This window comes from Rhipicephalus sanguineus, chromosome 5 (genome assembly GCF_013339695.2).
Source record: "Rhipicephalus sanguineus isolate Rsan-2018 chromosome 5, BIME_Rsan_1.4, whole genome shotgun sequence".
Classification (NCBI taxonomy): domain Eukaryota; kingdom Metazoa; phylum Arthropoda; class Arachnida; order Ixodida; family Ixodidae; genus Rhipicephalus; species Rhipicephalus sanguineus.
Genome location: NC_051180.1, coordinates 59092693 through 59099713, shown reverse-complemented (window position 1 = coordinate 59099713; position 7021 = coordinate 59092693).

The window sequence follows — 7021 nt, the reverse complement described above, 5'->3', positions numbered from 1 at the left end:
ACTCGCGAGCCTCGGCTACCGATCGGCAGCGTTTTCCGACCATGCTCAAAAAGTGTTGCACGGCTCCTTTAACCTTCATTAACGTCAGCATTATTTTCGCTATTACGAACGGGAAAATGTTTAATGCACATTGGCTTCGAAAAACTCGGTTTTTACGTGCTCAGTTAAGCTTAGAAAGGAGGTCAAGCCGCAAAGCATAAAAAAATTTGCCAACATGTACAGAAGCAGTTGTCGAAATATGCTTGAATTACTTTGTGGGGCACACCCATGATGGCTGTAAAAATCGAAAACTGCGACGTACTCACGTGCACCTGAGAAAGCAGTAAATCATTCTGCACTAATTTCTCAAGACTATCATATAAATATTTGCATATTCTTGACGCTCCTTTTGCAGAAAGCAACCAGTGAGCATTAAATGTTCTTTATTGCATCATTATTCGCAGCTCGCGGGTGGACATCTTTTGTGCTGCCCGGCGCGTTTGTTGTTCAAGCAACCGGGTAAACATTTTAGAATTAAAAACACAGGAGGAGCAAGACAAGCAAGTAGAAGGGACTACCACCACGAATACTTCATTTTTCCATAAACTACATTTCTATGCGGCATTTGTTTTTATGTGTGTTGACTAAATATTAAAAAAAAAAGGAGTCTAAAAGCAAAGCTCATAAGCTATCGCACTAGAATGGCTGATCCACTAGTGTGTATATAAGATTGAAAACTGGACGAAGTCTAGCGATACAGCTTTCGTGGTCGCCTGTTCAACTGTCTTGTCTGTGTGTTTTTAGGATCGGCCAGAATCCTCTCGCGAACACTAGCGTAAAAGAACTTTTCATAAGGAATCCTAGGGCCGTGTTCACAAAAACGTCCCACGCTAAACATTTTCGCAAGAGAATATTTCAGCCAGTCATGATGCAGGCCATGTCATTAGTAAAGCCGATGGAAAAACGCACTTACGCAAGACAGGTTTTGTGAATTCGGCCCTGATCTTTAAAAAAAACGCATGCGCACAGAGGACCTCGGAAGATGTTCCCCGAACGGTGAATCCCTGGCAGCCTAGCCCCGGGCACAGTAACAGCCGTTGGGCAAATGAAGTTTGTTCAACTCAACAGAACATATTCCATATTTCTCTATACTGCACGCTCATGTATAATGTGCAATATCCACTTTAGTGGGCGTTCCACCAATGCTTTCTCGCGCATGTTTCGCACACACCTGGGGCACCAAAGTCATCAATCATGTAGAACGACAGTTTCGCGGTCGACGAAGCTAACTTCGTCTGAAATTGTAGTCCGTTGACAGTACCACTGTTCACAACTTAAATACGCCCCGACCGAACACTCCCTTTTCTTCGGTTTGCCACGCGAATCGGTGGAACTCTGACGACGTCGCCGGCATTCAGGCGACCACCCAGCGGTTGCTCAGCAAGCTTGTGTCCTTTCCTTGCCGGTCGGCCTTCGTGGGGCGCTCACAATGGCGCATTCGAAAATCGTTTATGACCGCGGCCACGCGTCATTCGTCACTCTGCGAGCACTTTACCGGGAGCTGCCAAATTCATCGTGATCGTCCAAAAATGGCATTTCATGAATAGTTCGGCCGGGGACTCCGCCGTCGCGCCGCGATTCGACTCGGGCATTTACTGTCGGCTCGCTTTCCCATAGCACAGGACGAGGCATGGATAAGCGAGATGTCGAGCGTTGCAAATCGCTGAAGACTTAAGGTGGGGGTCGGTGCCGCTGGGAAGTCAAGTACGGAGATAAGCGAGCTTTCTGTTGGCATCGGCAAGGATGTGTACGTGGAAAACGTTGATACAGGACGGGCGTTGAACGTGATATAGATCAGCCCGGACACTGCGTCTCTGAGACGCCGGTGCGTGGGAACGACCGTTCTGGGTGAAAGGAGCGCATGCGGGCGCATTTCTTTGAGCTACAGCCCTGAAACAGGCACTCAACTGGTCTCAAAACGTCGGGTCCATCTAGAAACCGAGGCTGGAGCCATTTAAGCATCTAGAATTCTCTCAGATAGCCATAAATATCTCTGTGGAAATGTTTACGTTTAAGCTGGAAGAAGCTGTCGAAGCAGGGTTTTTTTTTCTGCTCGAGAGCTGAAATAAATGAAAGTGAACCTTGAGTATCGATCGAGAGCTGCCGATTGAGCGGCATGCATGCTGAAGGCGTCAAAGCATTCAGCTGGGCATAACCTAATTAAACCAACACACAAAAGAAAGATAGGGAGAAATGTAAGGCGGAAAGGCAGACAGTGAAGCCAACGGAGGCACAGGGGACATTATTTGTATTGTTTATCTGGTGTAATAAATATGACAAATAGAAAGGAATTAAAGTGGAATAATAATCAACTTGCCACCGGTGGGCACCGAACCTACGACCTTCGCGGAACGCGTCCGATGCTTTACCAACTGAGCTGCAGCGGCGGTTGATTTCCCATTCACTTTGTTGTTTGTAAGCCTGGGAGTGTGAGCAAGTGCCGCTCGTAGCCTTGACGGAAGTACCAAATAAAGTGGATGGGAAGTCGACCGCTACTGCAGCTCAATTGGTCGAGCATCGGACGCGCTATCCGAAGGTCGTAGGTTCGGATCTGTACCGGTGGCAAGCTTATTTTTCATCCACTCTAATTCCTTTCCAACAACCCGCCGCGGTGGTCTAGCAGTTATGGTGCTCGACTGCGGACGCAAAGGTCGCGGGATCGAATCCCGGCCACGGCGGTGCGTTTTCGATGGAGGCAAAACGCTTGAGGCCCGTGTGCTTAGATTTAGGCGCACATTAAGGGACCCCAGGGGGTCGAAATTTCCGGAGTCCACCACTATACGGCGTCTCTCATAATCATATCATGGGTTTGGGACGTAAAACAAGAATTAATTCGTTTTTATTTATGTCATAATTATTACAATTCCGTTGTATACATTAAATAATTTTCCTATGCCTGCCTTGGCTTCACTGTCTGTATACGTGTAATTAGTTTGTGTCAAACGAGGAAACGAGCCCTAACTTGGTTCATTCCCTTTTTCCTTCTTTCAAAGCATTCAGCTGGAATCAAAGCAAGCTCCTCCCCTGGTTCAAACCCAGCCTAACGTGCAGCTTCATTGTTAGCTACACTGCGAGTTCCTCGAACTTGTGTGAACCGTTAGAGCGGAGACTGAAAGAAAGAAAGAAAGAAAGAAAGAAAGAAAGAAAGAAAGAAAGAAAGAAAGAAAGAAAGAAAGAAAGAAAGAAAGAAAGAAAGAAAGAAAGAAAGAAAGAAAGAAAGAAAGAAAGAAAGAAAGAAAGAAAGAAAGAAAGAAAGAAAGAAAGGCTGAGTGCACCTCTACCTCTGGCAGGCGCCACCCATGATGCCACCCCTGAAGGTAGGGTGGCGGGCACCCACGTGAGGTGATGTTCCCCGTCTCTTGGAATATCTGTCGGCGGGATAGCTGTTCGAGACGACCGCGTGCCAGCCGAGCATCGTTACTATACGAGTCACGGGCAACAACCGGCTGAGAGCAATCTGCAACGGAGTGGCTGGTGCGCGGAAGTGAACTCATAGTCCGATGTTTGGCAACAACAACGGAGACTGTGATCGTGCTCAAACGTAGACCGGAAAGGCGCGTAGTTCCCAATGCAAATAGCCTAATTATGAACGATTGCCTCAGGTGAGAGGCAGACGGGCTTACAGCTCAAACAGGTCCGTTGATGTTCGCGGAATAGCGAAGGAGGGTGAGGAGGAGAATAGATCTAGAGTAAAGCATAGCATAGCCGTGATAGCAAGGGGGCGGGAAAGGGAAGTCAAGGTGAGCAGGAGTGATGCGAGGGATAGGAGGAGAGAAATGAGGAGCAGAATATAGAGCAAAGCATAGCACAGCCATGTTTAGTGTAGTATATAGCAAGGGGTTGGGGAAGGGAAAGGAGGAGGAGAGAGGGTAAAGGAGAGGTTCCAAACCACGCCCGTCTTCGCATAGCTTTGCATCACTTTGCATTTCATAGCTGAGGCTTCTCCCCAACTCCGCTGTACATTGACCTTTACGACTTTAGGTCAGTTAAACGCAAGCATAACTTTTTGTTCTTTTTAGGGGCGAAGCTCCTCTTAGTCTAACCTTGTCACGCCTCCGGCGTCCGGCGTAACCGGCCCATCACCGATCCTTTGCAAACTGCCCACTACTTCGTCTTTGCAAACATCCCACTACGATCAATCACCGATGTTTGTCACGTATTTGATGATGTGCTGGGCTATCGCTTCGATTACTGCTGGACTAAACCACTGAAGATTTCACGGTGTAACCATGATTGCTTCAGGAGCTTCGCCCAAGCTCTTCATCATTCACCCGTGGATATGCTGTGCATTTTTTTTTTTAAACTGTGGTGCTCTTCAAGTTATACGCCAAAGTCATAATCCTGTGTCGTTCTTGATATCGTGCGTATTCTTTGAAATGGATGCTTTGGCAGTACTATTTTGTATGCCCACTCCTGTATGAGCCTTCTGCTAACAGTATTAATAAATAAATAAAACAAAATAAAAATAAAGGAAGCCAGTACAACTGGACAGTGCGACATCTCAATTTTTTTTCTTTCGGAAGGCGTTGCTTTTGGTGGCTTGTTGCCGAACACATGCAAAAGTGAAAACCGCTAACCTGCCGTTCCGCGACAGACCGCGACTCTTCCTTCGATGTGCGCTCGAACAGGGGATGTCCCGCTTCGTCTGAGTGGTGCGGAACGCCTGCAGAGTTGACGTCTTTTCTCCGGTCGCGAGTCAGAAGTAGGCAGCTCCGACTTTTTGTTCTCTTGTTCTTTCTTTTTCTTTTGGCCAGCTCGTTCTCTTTAAAAAAACGCGATAGAAATTAAGTACTTGCATCTCTCAGCTAAAAAAAAATCGCGAGCACGCGACCACCCACTCACCGTGCCAGCCGATAGCCGCCACGCGAGTGCTGGCGCACTTCTGGGGCTCCAAATGCGTGGTGTGCACAAAGGTATACGAGCCTATAACTTAGCGGGATGCCGCCAAGAGCGTGCCACCAGCAGTGGCCGCTTCTAGTTAGCGAAGTCTATGGAGAAGCACGGCCGCACGTGCGCTCACGCTGCGTCATACGTCGACCGGGGCACACTCGAAGAAAGGAGGTCTCTCTTCTTAAGTAGTTACGGGCCTCGTTGCCCTCCTTGCATTCCTGCTGAGATGCCCGTGGTGAGCGCATCATTGTACACATCGCGGTCCAGGGGTCTTGGAGGAGATGATAGTGCAACCGTACTTCTTCCACAATGCAAGGACTGTTTCTTACCTTTATGTATGCGGTTGACTTGTATGTCTGTCTTTTTAAATTTCTTCTTTGAGTCGATACATGGTCACACGATGATGGATCGAAGTCTTGGTGTAGAGTTATCCATGACGTGCTGTCGCATGCTTCCATCTGCTTCGCGAGAAAGTACGGTGCACTCGACCACTCCCGTGGCGGTAATTTAAGAGAAGGAATATGAGGTATAACTTCCAATTCATCACAGTACGTGCTGTGACAAGTGAACAGTGCGGAAAGCATTTCCAAAGTATTTTGTGTATTTTGTGCGCGGCGCTGTGTGATGTTGAGTTTAGGTTTATATCGCACTGAATAACTCGGTGATACATAAGACATAGTCTTGCATTATTAACCCTCGATGTTTTTTTTTTTCTGTTATTTTTTTCTGATGACGAGAGAAATGTTCAGGAATCGAGTTTACAAAGCTATTCGTTCGCTAACATATATACTTGTATGCACTGCGGAGTATCTCTATTTACCGCAACCTACACGCGTAGCATGTAATATACATTTATGTAGTGGTAACAGGTGGGGCGAACTATGTTAGTCGTATGGCTGCAAATAGGGTCGCAGCTGAAGCCGAACTGTTATAGGCATGCCATGTGTATACAGAAAGTAGCGCTTGACGCGTATTTTAAACCCAGTGTGATTTCTCCTCCCGTTTCTTTTTTTTTTTTTTCATTTCCCTCCCACACAACACACGTAACACACAGCCTGTTCTTAAATGGCGCCATGTTCGGCACTGACATCGGAAGAAACGCAAGCCGTGATGAATCGGATTACCGGACAAACACCTTTAATGCTCGCCGTCAACAGCAAAGGTTACGCGAAGAAAGCTCGCGTCGTTCAGGGCTCATTTAACACGCTCATTGACTGCCCGACACGGTGCGACGACGCACAGTCAAGTCGCAGCAGGTGCTCGGTTGCGTCGTGGGGCCTGAATGGCACGCGCGGTTCAAAGCGCGAGGCGGTGGCGGAGTGACGACAGGCCCTGTGTTAGCAACGGGCGCGCGCTTGTAGTACGCGTATACTCGGCCTTCCTCAGCTGTTGACCGTCGCGAAAGTGCAGAGTCATGCGCCCGGCACAATCTAAGAAGAACAGCGCGGCCTCTCCTTGCGGTGGGCTGGGCTGCCTGGCGAGTCACGCCCCAAACCGCGAACGGGAGGCGGGAGCTTACGAGGAAACGCGCGTGGCATAGAGGTCTGCGCTGTGATATAACTGCGGCTAGCGGGGCCGAGCACCCTTTTCACCCGTGAGGGAACGGTCGTGCACGACCGCCGGTATAGGCTTTCCTTTGTCCGCATAAAGCCTGGGGGCGTAAGGGCTGACTGCGGTGGCGCCTATGCAAGCCTGCAACAATGGTCGCACTCCTGGTCGTAACGCTTGCGTGGACACAACGCTGCGGACAGCTGCCCGGTGCCGGGATTGAGACGCGTGACCGGCCTTATACGAGCACGTATACAGACAGTACACACAGAGACACAGCTTCGCAAGCTGGTGTATGCCGTTGCTTCAACGGCGCCGGCAAAGTAGAGGCGTTTTTCGCGGCATTCTTCAGCTCTCAGCAGTTGTCGTGAAGCGCGAACGTACACACACGCACGACGTCGTAATCCCTGCTAGTCGCCCGTTTTTAGGCTTTTCTCTCTTTTTTCCGTTTGCTTGCCGTACTTTTTTTTCTTCTTATTTTTCTACCTGCATTCTCAAAGAAGGTATCCGAAGCGTGCGCAATGCAAACAGCGGTGTTAGTACG